At 35.7% G+C, this 15510-nt stretch overlaps 1 protein-coding gene and 1 pseudogene across 11 annotated transcripts in view; one reads left to right on the top strand and one right to left on the bottom strand.

Annotated features, from left to right (window-relative positions):
- Positions 1 to 15510, bottom strand: part of USP54 (ubiquitin specific peptidase 54) — a 151590-nt gene that overhangs the window by 109176 nt on the left and 26904 nt on the right. The window lies entirely within an intron of this gene.
- On the top strand, positions 4470 to 5805 carry LOC118500806 (annotated as a pseudogene).

Raw genomic sequence — 15510 nt, 5'->3', positions numbered from 1 at the left:
GCATTCCTCAACATAATAAAGGCCATATATATGAGAGACCTACAGCCAACATCATACATAATGGGCAAAAATTAAAATCTTTTCCACTAAGATCAGGAACAAGACAAGGATGTCCACTTTCACCACTTCTATTCAATATAGTACTGGAAGTTTTAGCCACAGCGATCAGACAATAAAAGGAAATAAAAGGCATCCAAATCAAAAAGGAGGAAACAAAACTGTCACTGTTTTACAGATGACATGATAGTGTACATAGAAAATCCTATAGACTTGGGCAAAAAGCTGACTGACCTAATAAATGAATTTGGCAAAACAGCAAAATACAAAGTCAATATCCAGAAATCAAAGGCATTTCTGTACACCAACAATGAAACAGCAGAAGCAGAAACCAAGAAAAAAATCCCATTTGAAATAGCAAAAGGAAAAATAAAATACCTAGGAATAAACTTAACCAAAGAGGTGAAAGACCTGTATTCAGAAAACTACATAACACTGAGGAAAGAAATCAAGGAAGACACAAACAAATGGAAACATATACCGTGTTCATGGATTAGAAGAATTAATATCATCAAAATGGCCATACTACCCAAAGCAATTTACACATTCAATGCAATACCTGTTAAACTACCAACGGCTTATTTCACAGACAGAGAACAAACACTTCAAAAATTTATATAGAACCATAAACGACTCCAAATAGCTGCTGTAATTTTGAGAAAGAAGAGTAAAGTAGGAGGGATCACAATACCTGACACTAAACTATACTACAAGGCCGCTATAATCAAAACAGCCTGGTATTGGCATAAAAACAGGTACATGGACCAATGGAACAGAACAGAGAGCCCAGAAATAAACACAAGTCTCTATGGTCAATTAATATTTGACAAAGGAGGCAGCAACATAAAATGGAGTATAAATAGCCTCTTCAACAAATGGTGTTGGGAGAACTGGACAGCTACATGCAAAAAAAATGAAATTAGAGCACCAGCTTACACCTTATACAAAAATAAATTCATAGTGGATAAAAGACTTAAATATTAACCGTGACACCATTAAAGTCCTAGAGGAGAACATAGGTAGGAAAATCTCAGATATTTCACACAGAAACTTTTTTACAGACATGTCCCCTAGAGCAAGGGACATTAAGAAAAAAATAAACAAATAGGACCTCATCAAAATAAAAAACTTTTGCACAGCTAAAGAAAACAGTATCAAAATAAAAAGAGAACCAACTGTATGGGAAAACACATTTGCCACTGATACCTCAGACAAGGGTTTAATCTCCAAAATATATAAAGAACTTACACGACTCCACTCTAAGACAAGCAACCCAATTAAAAATGGGCAAAGGACTTGAACAGACATCTCTCCAAGGAGGACATACAGAAGATCCAAAGACACATGAAACGTTGTTCAATATCACTAGCTATCAGAGAGATGCAAATTAAAACCACAATGAGATACCACTTCACACAGGTCAGAATGGCCATCATAAACAAAGCAACAAACAAGTGTTGGAGAGGTTGTGGAGAAAAGGGAACCCTACTGCACTGTTGGTGGGACTGTAGACTGGTACAACCACTATGGAAAACAGTATGGAACTCCCTCAGAAAACTAAAAATGGATCTGCCTTTTGACCCGCAATCCCACTGCTGGGACTATATCCTAAGAACACTAAAACACCAATTCAAAAGAACCTTTGCACCCTGATGTTCATAGCAGCACAATTTACAATAGCCAAGTGCTAGAAGCAACCTAGATGCCCATCAGTAAATGAATGGATCAAAAAACTATGGTACATTTACACAATGGAATTCTATGCAGCAGAAAGAAGGAGTCCCTACCCTTTGCAGCGGCATGGATGGAGATGGAAAGCATTATGCTAAGCGAAATAGGCCAGGCAGTGAAAGACAAATACCATATGATCTCACCTTTAACAGGAACCTAAACAACAAAACAAAGAAACAAGCAAAATATAACCAACGACACTGAAATAGAGGACAGGCTGAAAGTGACCAGAGGGGAGAGAAGAGGGAATTTCAGGGGAGAATAGGAAGGGTTCACAGGAACAAATTTAAAGGACACATGGACAAAAACTAGAAGGAAGGTGGTAATGGGAAGGAAGTGGGGAGGGTGGGGAGGGTTGGGTGGGTGGGCTGGATTGGGAGTAAAAGGGAGGAAACTGTACTTGAACAATGATTAAAACAATTAAAAAAAAAAAAGAAAGAAAGATACCCAAAGTAAAATAAAGCAAAATATTCAGGGAACCAACAGTGGCAGGAAGGAAACCAGGACTCAAAGCAACACTTTGGAACAAAAGGAGGAAATAAGCATCCAGCTGAAACAGAATGAAGAAACAACAATTCACAAAAATGAAGAGAGACTTACGAACCTCTGGGACAACCTGAAACGTTCCAATATCTGAATTATAAGGGTACCAGAAGGAGAACAAGAGCAAGAAATGGGAAACTTATTTGAACAAATAATGAAGAAAAACTTCCCCAATCTGGCAAAGGAAACAGAATTCCAGGAAGTCCAGGAAGCTCAGAGAATCCCAAAGAAGCTCGACCCAAAGAGGAGCACACCAAGGAACTTCATCAAGTTACCCAAGATTAAAGATAATGAGAGAATCTTAAAAGCAGCAAGAGGAAAGGAGACAGTTACCTACAAAGGAGTTCCCATCAGACTGTCAGTTGATTTCTCAAAAGAAACCTTGCAGGCACGAAGGGGCTGGAAAGAAGTATTTGACGTCATGAAAGGCAAGGACCTACATCCAAGATTGCTCTATCCAGCAAAGCTTTCATTTAGAATAGAAGGGCAGATAAAGTGTTTCCCAGATAAGGTCAAGTTAAAGGAGTTCATCATCACCAAACCCTTATTCTATGAAATGTTAAAGGGACTTATCTAAGAAAAAGAAGATTAAAATATGAACAGTAAAATGATAACAAACTCACAATTATCTACAAATCAACCCAAAAAAAGAAAAACAGTGAAAACAAAAATTAAGCCAACAACTAGAACAGGAACAGAATCAGAGAAATGGACATCATATGGAGGGTTTTGAGGGGTAGGAATGGAAGGTAGAGGGAAGGAAGCATAATTGGTAGGCATAAAACAGATGAGGAGAAGTGAAAAATGCTATAGGAAACAGAGAATTCAAGAACTTATATGTACAACCCACAGACGTGAACTAAGGGTGGGGAATGCTGGAGGAGTGGAGGGTGGAGGGCAGAGAAGGAATACAGGGGGGAAATTTGGAAACTGTAATGCATAATCAATAAAATATATTTAAAAAGAGAAATTAAAGATTCACTTATTGAAATAAAGACCAATTTATAGGGAAACAACAGTAGAATGATAAAGCCGAGAATCAAATAAATGATTTGGAACATAGGAAGCAAGAAACAACCAGTCAGAACAAAAGAAGAAAAAAAGAATCCAAAACAAGGAGTAAAGTGTAGCAGCTCTGGGACAACTCTAAGAGGTCCCATAGTAATTCACAGGGGTACCAGAAGAGAAGAGAAAAAAAGCAAAAAATTGGAACCTATCTGAAAAAATAATGAAAGAAAACTTCCCTAATTTGGTAAAGGAAATAGATATGCAAGTCAGGAAGCACAGAGTCCCCAACAGGATGGATGCAAAGAGGCCCACTCCAAGACACATCATAATTAAAATGCCAAAGGTTAAAGGTATAGAGAGAATCTTAAAAGCAGCAAGAAGAAAGTAGTTACCTACAGGAGAGTTTCCCATAAGAGTCTGAGCCGACTTCTCAAAAGAAACTATGCAGGCTGGAAGGGACTGGCAAGGAATATTCAAAGTCAAGAAAAGCAAGGACCTACAACCAAGATTGCTCTACCCAGCAAAGCAATTATTTAGAATGGAAGGGCAGATAAACAATATCCCAGACAAGAAAAAAACTAAAGGGGTTCATCATCACCAAACCATTATTAGATGAAATGTTAAAGGGACTTATTTCAGAAAAAGATAAAATTATGAACAATAAAATGGCAATAAATATGTATCTGTCTACAACTGACTCTAAAAAATAAAATAAGCAAGCAAGAACAGAGACAACAAACAGAAGAATCATGGATATAGAAAGTGTTTTGATGGTTGCCAGATGGGAGTGGGTTGTAGGGGAGTGGGTGAAGAGGTGAGGGGGATTAAGACAGACCAAATATGTTGTTACAGAATAGTCATGGGGGTATAAAAGTACTAGTATAAGAAATGGAGTAGCCAAAGAACTTAAATGCATGACCCATGGACATGAACATGGTGTGGGGATTGCCTGAGGGAGTGGGGGGTGCTGGGTGGAGGCAGGCAAAGGGGAAAAATTGGGACAACTCTAATAGCATAATCAATAAATATAATAAAGGAGATTTTCAGCAGGGACTAGGCATGCATGTACCCCCTCTCCAACATCCTTGATACCACCACGGCAAAGATGTTGCAGAACCATCAACAATGTTAGGCTCTGTTTATACATGCCCAAGTCCCTATCCATAGGAAGTATACACTATAATGGGGGAGACAGGCCTCAGGAGTGCAAGTTACTGATGAAGTCTGTTGCATTTTTTTATGACATGAAAGTTAGGAAGCGTTCCACACCAGAAGAAATCAAGAAAGGAAAGAAGGCTGTCATTTTTTGTCTCAGATAAAAAGTGCATCATTGTAGAAGGCAAAGAGATCTTGGTTGGAGATGTTGGTGTAACTATAACTGATCCTTTCAAGCATTTGTGTCAATGCTTCCTGAAAAAGACTTGCTATGCTTTGTATGATGCAAGCATGGAAACCAAGGAATCAAGAAAAGAGCTGATTTTTTTTGTGTGTGGGCACCAGAGCTAGCACCTCTGAAAAATAAAATGATCTATGTGAGCTCCAAGGGTACAATCAAAAAGAAATTTCAAGGCATAAAACACAAATGTCAAGCTAATGGGCCAGAAGACCTCAATCGAGTTTGAATTGCTAAAAAGCTAGGCGGATCCTTAATTGTAGCTTTAGAAGGATACCTTGTGTAGATCATCGTTCATTGCCACAAATCAAATGTTTCCATGTTTCATGTTATCCTCTTGCTATGTAAGTAAAGCAAATGTAGTTAGGCCATGGTCTCACTGAGGGGGAGCTATCTTGTCATCTATTAAAGTACATTAAATATTCTATAAATATGTGTAAACAGTCCTAAATAAATTTAAAATCTAAAGTTTTATTGGTGTGAAATTAAATCCGTATTGGCCAAATGCCTGTTTTAATGAGCTAGTTTATAAAGATTTTTGCTGAGCTCATGATTTTTAGTAATGCAGCTCATAAAACAGTACAAGGTCATATGAAGCCAATTATTGCATGTTTTTAGCCTCAGCAATCAATCGCTTTGTTTCTTTAGTTTAGAGAATTGGTCATTATCTGGTTACAATATTTGCTCCAATTTTCTATTCTCTTCTGAGCTAAACTGAATAATGGAAAATAATTCTCACAACATGTATGTAGTAACACTAACTATAGTAAAATTAGTCCTTTAATTCTATGACATGTGTAGTGAAGGCTGTCTCAGAATTGCATATATTATAATCAGTGTTGCTCTTGCAAAGCACTATTTCAAGCATGTAATTGGAGTAAAGGAAGCAACTCCTTGCACCTGTGGTAAACTCTACATTTCCTAGTCTGGAGACTCTCCTGAGAGTGACCTTGCATCTTTACAATCTTGACATGTCCTCAGGAGAATGTGCAGTATCTTGTAACAACCAATTATAATGCAAATTAGGGCCCCATTGTTCTACACTTTGTTACTGAAAATGATAAAACAGTATATTGATAAGCTGTGATAGCTTTAATTGTGTCTTCTTCAGAAGTTTGTTGCTTCTAACACAATTAAGGTGTGGAAGACCATTAGGTATATATTTATTCTGGGACCTGGGAGAGCTTCTTAACATCCCAGAGCAATGTGTCAGTTGTATGTGAAATGACAAATGATGATACCCACAGAAAGCCACCACCTGATGACACTTGGAAGCAACTGTCTTTAACATCATAGGTATAACACTTTGAACAACATAGAGATGCACAAACAGTTAAACTTAGAAATAGCTGTATTGGCTTTATGTAATAAGGGAAGATTTTTAACTTAACTAGAATAGAATAGAATAGAATAGAATAGAATAGAATAGACTAACAGAAACCTAATCCATTATTTCTCCTAGGAGCAATGACTCAATATTCATTAATTGTGTTTGCAGTGACATTATAGAATATACTACCACAAATAATGAGTGTAGTGTGTGTCTGTCTCAAAAGGTCAGAGATCATATACCATTATATCATGGTGTTATTATAGTTAATATAATCTTTGGTGAAAGAATTATAGGGTATTTAAGATTGTTTTTTATTTGTGTTTTATTTTTTTACAATAAAAATATTTTCATTAATGAAAAAAATTGAGTCACTTATATTTTAAAATACAAACTATATTAATAAACATTCTCATGTAACCAAAGGAATATAAAGTAAAAACAGAAGAATATGAACCGTGTTTTTTCAATGATTAAAGCATAAATCTATAGCTCTCCTCTTAACTACTTAACCTGGATCTTTTAAATGAAACCTCATATGTGCAAATATAGTGTTATTATCTATATACTCCTCCCTGATCAGTGAGACTATTCAAATACTATACAATTTGAATCTCACTCATTTATAATCACAGAATTTTATTTATTTTTATTTTTATTTTATTTTAATTGTTGTTCAAGTACAGTTTTCTTTTACTCCCATCCCAGCCCACCCACCCAGCCCTCTCTACCTCCCTCCCATTTCCACCCCCCCTAGTTTTTGTCCATGTGTCCTTTATACTTGTTCCTGTAAACCCTTCCCCTTTTCCCCTGAAATTCCCTACCCTCTCCCCTCTGGTCACTGTCAGCCTGTTCTCTATTTCAGCATCTTTGGTTATATTTTGCTTGTTTGTTCGTTTTGTTGTTTAGGTTCCTGTTAAAGGTAAGATCATATGGCTTCACTGCCTGGCTTATTTCACTTAGCTGCAGAGGTTGTGGGGAAAAGGGAACCCTAGTGCACTGTTGGTGGGACTGCAGACTGGTACAACCACTACGGAAAACACTATGGAATTTTCTCAGAAAACTAAAAATGGATCTGCCTTTTGACCCGGCAATTCCACTGCTATGACTATAATCACAGAATTTATGAGTAGAAGGGCTCTTTAGAAAGCATATAGTTAAGTTTTTAACCTAATGCAAGAGGTTACAATCTTTTTTTACAACCTTTTTAACAAATTGTAACCCAGCCTCTGACAAGTATGTTCAAGGAAAGAGAGCATGAGCCAATCTATAGCTCCTCTTATAGAAGGCTTTCAAATATGTAAAACAAAATTTATGTGTTCCCTTAATCATCTCTTTTCAGACTAAATATTCTAGTACACCTGTAACTCATTGTAGTATACAACTTTATTCATGCCCTTTTGTAATCCCCTTTTTTGAGTGTGGGCTGGATCTGGTGACTTGCTTCTAATAAACAGAATACAGCAAAGATGATGAAACGTCTCTTCTAGGACTAGGTTACAGACTCTGGCTTCCATCTTCTTCACTGTCATGAAAGCCAGTTGCCATGTTGTAAACTGCTCTATGGAGAGTCCCACAAGGCAAGGAAATGAAGAACACCAGTCAACAGGCCAGCAAGGAACTGACTAGTCAACCCCAATCGATCAACCCATGAGGAACTAAATCCTGCCAATGACCATGTGAGAGAACTTGGAAGCAGATCCTCACTCAGTTAAGTCTTCAGATGAAATCAAAGCTCCAGCTACAACTTGACTGTAGCCTTTGAGACAAACACCTTGATTCATGATCCATAAACACTATGAGTTAAAAAAAATTGTTGTTTTAAGACACTAAATTTGGGGATAATCTGTTATACAGCAATAGATAACTAATACGTCTAGCAATTCACTTCTCATCATAGCCTAAAAATATTCTCACACATTAAATATAGAAATTTATATTCACATATATTAAATCGAGAAAAACTAGAAACAATTTAAATGTCCATCAAAGGGGGTAGATAAATACAATGTGATATAGTCTTTAGATTTAACACTATGCATTATTTAAGTATAAATGAATCACATTTATTTTAACATTGGCTTTCAACATAATATAAAAATAAAGTTGTAGAATTATTCCTATAAATATTCAATTTACATAAAAATTATAAAACACATAAAGTACTACTATATGTTACCTGTACATGCATTTTATTTATTTATTTATTTATTTTTAAATGTTTTATGTATTTATTTGTAGAGAGGGGAAGGGAAGGAGAAAGAGAGGAAGAGAAATATCAGTGTGTGGCTGCCTCTCAAGCATCCTCTACTGGTGGCCTGGCCCACAACCCAGGCATGTGCCCTGACTGGGAACTGAACTGTGACCTTTGGTTTGCAGCCCGCGCTCAATCCACTGAGTTACACCAGCCAGGGCTGCACTTTATATGTATATAAAATTATAAAAATGCATTACATTTGTTTAAATTGTGAATTAAACACACATTTACCTCTACTGACTCTTAAATTAAGTCTCCACTAAAAGTAAGAGTAAAAGAATACAAAGAATAAAAATCCATAAGGGCAAAGAAACTGGGAAAGAAAACGATTGCAGAGGCGTAGAATTTACACAAAATTTTGGAAGCTGAAAAGCAGATAAATGTGCAGTAATTGATTAACATACCAGAGACGGAAATGGAGGGTAAATGTTGGCAACCAAAAGCATGCATACTCCCACTAGAGAACCCAGAAAACGCTCAGGAATTAGAGCTTTCTGCAGGTAGGAATGTGGGGCAGGACTTAAAAATGGTATAGCAATTTTAAAATGTGTTTAAGAAGCAGTCTGAAGTTTCAGATTCTTTCAACCAAATACAGCCAGGCAAATGCCATTCCCCTACATCTAAACACTGCAGGCTTCCTTTCTGAAGAGTGTGGGCCAAAGAGGGTGTGATTCTAGGACATCAAGCACAGGTAACCTGGGTGAGATGCCTTATTAAAAATTGGGCAACTTGCCTTGGCTGATGTGGCTCAGTGGACTGACTGCCCGCCTGCAAGCCAAAGGGTGGCGGGTTCGATTCCCAGTCAGGGCACGTGCCTTGGTTGCAGTCCAGGTCCCCAGTAGGGGGTGTGTGAGAGGCAACCACACATTGATGTTTCTCTCCCTCTCTCTAAAAATAAATAAATAAAATCTTTTAAAAAATTAAAAACTAACTAAATAAAAATAGGATAACTTTTACTTTAACAAAAAGTTAAAACTTTAAAAAAGTATGGAAAGATTAAGCGAAAGTCTATAGACTATATACTAAATAGGAAGAGTCCCAGTCCCCTTTCTTCCTCTCAGCATCAAATCACTGGTAGCCAGACTCTATATACCCCAAGCCAAGACTGAACAATTTCTATTTTGGGAAGCTGACCAGACCAAATATACTGACAGCTGATGATATCTCAAACAGGAAAAAAAGAAAAAACTTGAAGGAAACAGACAATCCAGAGAATATAAGAAAACGTAAAAACCTAAAATGTATTTCTCAGAAAGGTAAGATTTTGCTACTATAAAAAAATAAAAAATTCAATAAAAGTTTTGAAAGGCAAATTGAAGGAGGTTGCCCCAAAGTAACATAAAAAGACAGAGAAACAAAAAAGGTAAGATAACAAGTTAAAAAATCAGAGATCTTCAAGGCTTTCCAGAAAAATAGGAAAGTATCTAAGAAAAAATATAAGAAATATCCAGATTTTAAGATCAGAAGTTTTGAACTTTAAAGAAACCACAAAGTACACAGAATAATAAACTTAAAAATCCACAAATCCACACTAAGGCACAAATAATACTAAATTGCAGAACATTAGGGATAGAGAGAAAGCTCTGTAAATTTTAGGGTGCGGAAAGGTAAAAACACAAAGGAATGGAAATCAGAATGCCATCAGGCTGCACAAAAATGTAAATGTACTTAATGCCACAGACTTGTACACTTAAAAATGGTTAAAATGGTAAGCTTTACGTTGTATGTATTTAACTCAAAATAAAAAAGTGAAGGATCACTACAGTGGTAAGATCCCAACTCCTTTAAAACTCAGTCCATATGGAAACATTACATTTTCTGTTGGTAAATACATATACTGCAAATGCCATTCAGTCTGTTTTACTAGAAATTTCATGTTTTTATTTGTTAATAAATAATGATTTATTGTGTTTTTTAAGAAGTGAGAAAGAAAGGGGGGAGAAAAAGAGAGAAACATCGATTTGTTGTTCTACTTATTTATGCATTCATTGGTTGATTCTTATATGTGCCCTGACAGGAGATAGAACTCAAAACCTCGGCACATGGGGATGACACTCTAACCAACTGAACTAACCAGCCTGGGCCCATTTATTATTATAAAAATAAATAAATAAATAAAAATAATGAAAATAATCACATCAGACATTTCACTGGCAACATAGTAAGCAAAAAATATAGCAATACCTATAATTATAAGCAAAAATTATTTCAAATATAAAATTCTATTCCCAAGTAATTTTGAGGAGGAAAAAATATTTTCATATATGTAAGATTTCAAAAATTTTGACTTGTATATTAATGTTAACTCCCAGAAAGCTTCCAGAGGATATGCTTCATCAAAATAAAAGAGTAAGCCAAGAAAGATTACATGTAATTCAAGAAACAATTCCCAGGCCCTAGCTGGGTAGCTCAGTTGGTTAGAGCATCATCTCAATATGTCAAGTTTGCAGGTTCAGTCCCCAGTCAGGACACATACAAAAATCAACCAATTAATACATAAGTAAGTGGAACAACAAATCAATGTTTAAAAAAAACACAAAAGAAACAGTTCACTGACCTGTGAACTGAAAGTTTGCTGATTCAATTCCCATTAGGGCACAGGCCTGGGTTGCGGGTCAGGTACCTAGTTGGGGGAGTGAGAGAGGCAACCAATTGATGCATCTCTCACACATAGATGTTTCTCTCCCTCTCCTTCTCCTTCCCTTCCCCTCTCTCTAAAAATAAATAAATTCAATCTTTAAATTAAAAAATCCTATGACATTAAAATAAAAAACTAATTCTGGGGGTGACAATAATAGGAAATCCCAGGGTGGCAGCTATAGAGCAGGCCTAGATAACAACCAAGCCATATTAGAGCAAACATTGAAGAATATACAAGGTAGGTTTCTAAGAGGGAAAGAAACATTGATAAATTATCATGGGATTTCAATGAATTAAAGAGTTTTATGGCTCTGGGTGAGTGAAAATGATTTAGTGATCAGAACTTTAAAAACTGACCAAATGGGAAAAAAAGGTAATTATCATACCTAAGAAAAAATTTTAAATTGTGTGAGAAAAGCATAATCAATAATATATTTTTAAAAATCACTTTAAATGTAAATACCTTAAATGTTCCAATCAAAAGACATAAGGTAGTTGAATGTATAAGAAAACAAGACTCATATGCAGTCTACAAGAGACCTACCTCAGAATGAAAGACACACACCGGCTGAAACTAAAGGAGTGGGAAAAGGTGTTTCATGAAAATAGAAAGGAAAAATAAACTGGGGTAACAATATTTATATCTGACAAAATAGACTTTAAAACAAAGGTTATAGTGAGACACAAAGAAGAATTCTATAATGATAAAGGGAGCAATCCAACAACAGGACATAACCCTTGTAAATATTTATGCACCCAACATAGGAGCACCTAAATATGTAAAACAAATCTTGATGGAAATAAAGAGATTGACAGTAATGCAGTCATAATAGGGGATTTTAGCACCCCATTGACAGCAATGGATGAATCTTCCAGACAGAAAATCAACAAAGGAACAGCTGCCTTAAATTATACAATAGGTTAGATAGAGTTAATTGATGTCTTCAGAGCATTTCACCCAAAACAGCAGAATATACACTCTTTTCAAGTGCACATGGAACATTTTCTAGGATAGACCACATGTTTAGAACACAAACTAAGTCTCAATAAATTTTTTAAAATTCAAATTATATCAAGCATCTTCTCTGACCATAAGGGTATGAAACTAGAAATCAATCACAAGGAAAAAACAAAAACACACAAAGACTAGAGGCTAAATAACATATTATGAAAAAAAATGAATAGGTTAATGATTAAAACAAAGAAAAACATCAAAAGATACCTCAAAACAAATGAAAATGAGAACACAACAACCCCAAATCCATGGGAAATAGCGAAAGCAGTTGTAAGAGGGAAACTCATAGCATTACAGGCCTGCTTCAACAAACAAAAAAATCTCAAATAAACAATCTAACTTTAATACCTAAAGAAACCAGAAAAAAATAACAACAAACAAAGCCCAAAATGAGTAGAAGGAAATAATAAAGACAAGAACATAAATAAATGAAGTGGAATCTTAAAAAAAAAAAATACAAAAGATCAATACAATCAATAGCTGGTTCTTTGAAAAGATAAATAAGAGTGACAAACCTTTAACCAGACTCTAAGGAAAAAGAGACAGGACCCGAAATATAAATAAAAACAAAAATGAAAGAGAAGTAACAACTGACACCAAAGAAATACAAAGGAGTGTTACAAAATATTATGAACAGCTATATACCAACAAATTGGACAGTCTAGATGAAATAGATAAATTTTTAAAGACAAACTTCCAAAACTAAATCAGGAAGAATCAGAAAATCTGAACAAACAGATTATAACTGATGAAATTAAAGCAGACATCAAAACTATCAAGAAACAAAAGTCCTGGACCAGATGGCCTCACAGGTAAATTTTACCAGACATTCAAAGAAGAACAACTATCCTTCTCTAACCATCCCACAAAAGTCTAAAGGAGAAAAGACACCCAAGCTCACTTTATAAGACCAGTATGATCTTAATTCCAAAACCAGATAAAGACACTACTAAGCAAAAAACTACGTGCGTGTGTGTGTGTGTGTGAATATTCTTCGTGAACATACATGCTAAAATCTTCTACAAAATATTAGCAAGCCAGATCCAGCAATACATTAAAAAGTTCATACACCATGATCAAGTGGGATTTATTCTGGGGATGCAAGGTTGGTACAATATCCACAAATCAGTAAATGTGATACACATAAATAAAAGGAAGGATAAAAAACACATGATCATATCAATAGATGCAATAAAAGCATTTGATAAAATACAGCACCCATTTATGATAAAAATTCTCAGCAAAGTAGAAATCGAGGGAACATACCTCAACATAATGAAGGCCACATATGACAAAACCACAGCCAACATCATACTCAATGGATAAAAACTAAAAGTGTTTTCCATAAGATTGGAAACAAGATGGGGATGTTCACTTTCACTATTCTTCTTCAACATAGCACTAGAAGTCCTAGCCTCAGCAATTAGACCAGAAAAAGAAATAAAGGAACCCAAATTGGAAAGAAATAAACCTGTCATTATTTGTAGATGACATGATACTGTATATAAAGAACCCTAAGCCCTGGCTGGTGTAGCTCAGTGGATTGAGCTCGGGCTGGGAACCAAAGTGTCCCGGGTTCGATTCCCAGCCAGGGTACATGCCTGGGTTGCAGGCCATAACCCCCAGCAACCGAACATTGATATTTCTCTCTCTCTATCTCTCTATCTCCCTCCCTTCCCTCTCTAAAAATAAATAAATAAAATCTTTAAAAAAATTTTTTTAAATAAATAAATAAAGAACCCTAAAGGTTCCACCAAAAAATGACTGAACTGATAAATGAATTCAGTAAAGTAGCAGGACACAAAATAAATATCCAGAAATTGCTTGCATTTTTATACACCAATACTGAATGATCAGAAATGGAAACTGAGAAAACAATCTCACTTAAAATTACATCAAAATATATATACACTAGGAGTAACTTTAACCAAGGATGTATAAGATCTGTACTTGGAAAATTACAAGACACCGAAAAAAGAATTGAAGAAAATACAAATAAATGGAAGCATATACCACGTTCATGGACAGAATTAACATCATTACAATGTCCATACTACTCATAGGAATCTACAGATTCAATGCAATTCCTACCAAGATATCAACGGAGTATTTCGCAGAACTAGAATAAATATTCCCAAAATATATGGAACCACAAAAGACCCCAAATAGCCAAAACAAATCTTGAGAAAGAAGAGCAAAGTTGGAGGGTCACAGTACCTGATATCAAACTATACTAGAAAGCCATAGTAATCAAAATAGCATGGTATTGGCATAAAAATAGACTTATAGATCAACAGAACAGAACAGAGAGCCCAGAAATAAATCCACACCTGTATGATTAATTAATAGTCAACAGAGGAGGCAAGAACATACAATTGGGGTAAAGCCTATTCAATAAATGGTGGAGGGCCGTAGCTGGTGTGGCTCAGTGGATTGAGCACTGGCCTGTGAACCCAAAGGCCACTGGTTTGATTCCCAGTCAGGGCATACACATGGGTTGCAGTTGTGGGCATGCAAGAGGCAGCCAATCAATGTAGCTCTTATACATGGATGTTTCTCTCCCTCTCTTTCTCGCTCCCTTCCCCCCTCTCTAAAACTAAATAAATAAAATCTTTAAAAATAATAAATACATGGTGTTGGAAAAACTGGAAAAATACTTGCAAAAGAATGAAACTAGACCACCTTCTTTTTTAAAAGATATTATTTATTTATTTTCAGAGAGAGGGGAAGGGAGCGAGAAAGAGAGGGAGAGAAACATTAACATGCAAGAGAAACATCAATCAGTTGCCTCTCTCATGCCCCCAGTGGCCCACAACTTAGGCACGTTGCCCTGACAGAAAACGAACCAGAAACCTTCAGTTAGTAGGCTGGCATGAAATCTACTGAGCTACACCAGCCAGGGCTAGACCACCTTCTTACACCATACATAAGAAAAAAACTCAAAATGGATTAAAGACTTAAATGTTAGACTTGAAGGCATAAAAATTGAAATCATAGGCAGTAAAACCTCAGACATTTCAGATAGCAATATATTTTCTGATATAGCTCCTCAGGTAAGGGAAACAAAAAAAAATAAACAAATGGAACCATATCAAACTAAAAACTTTTTGCACAGCAAAGGAAACCATCAACAAAATGAAAAGAAAACCCACTGAATGGAAGAATATATTCACCAATGATACAACTGATAAGGGGTTAATATCCAAAATTTATAAGGAACTTGTAAAACTCAACACCAAAAAAAACGAAGTCCAATTTTTAAAATGGGCAAAAGACCTGAATAGATACTTCTCCAAAGAGGATATATAGATGCCCAATGGATAAATGAAAAGATGTTCAACATCACTAATCATCAAAGAAATACAAATTTCTCTGATATCCACAAGGAGATATCATCACCTCACACCTGTCAGAACGGCTATTATCAATAAATCAACAAACAGCAAGTGTTGGTGAGGATATGGAGAAAAGGGAACCCTTGTGCACTGTCGGTGGGAGTGAAGATTGGTTCAGCCACTGTTAAAACAATATAGAGT

Source organism: Phyllostomus discolor, chromosome 5, assembly GCF_004126475.2.
Source record: "Phyllostomus discolor isolate MPI-MPIP mPhyDis1 chromosome 5, mPhyDis1.pri.v3, whole genome shotgun sequence".
Lineage (NCBI taxonomy): Eukaryota > Metazoa > Chordata > Mammalia > Chiroptera > Phyllostomidae > Phyllostomus > Phyllostomus discolor.
This window is presented reverse-complemented; position numbering and strand designations above follow the sequence as displayed.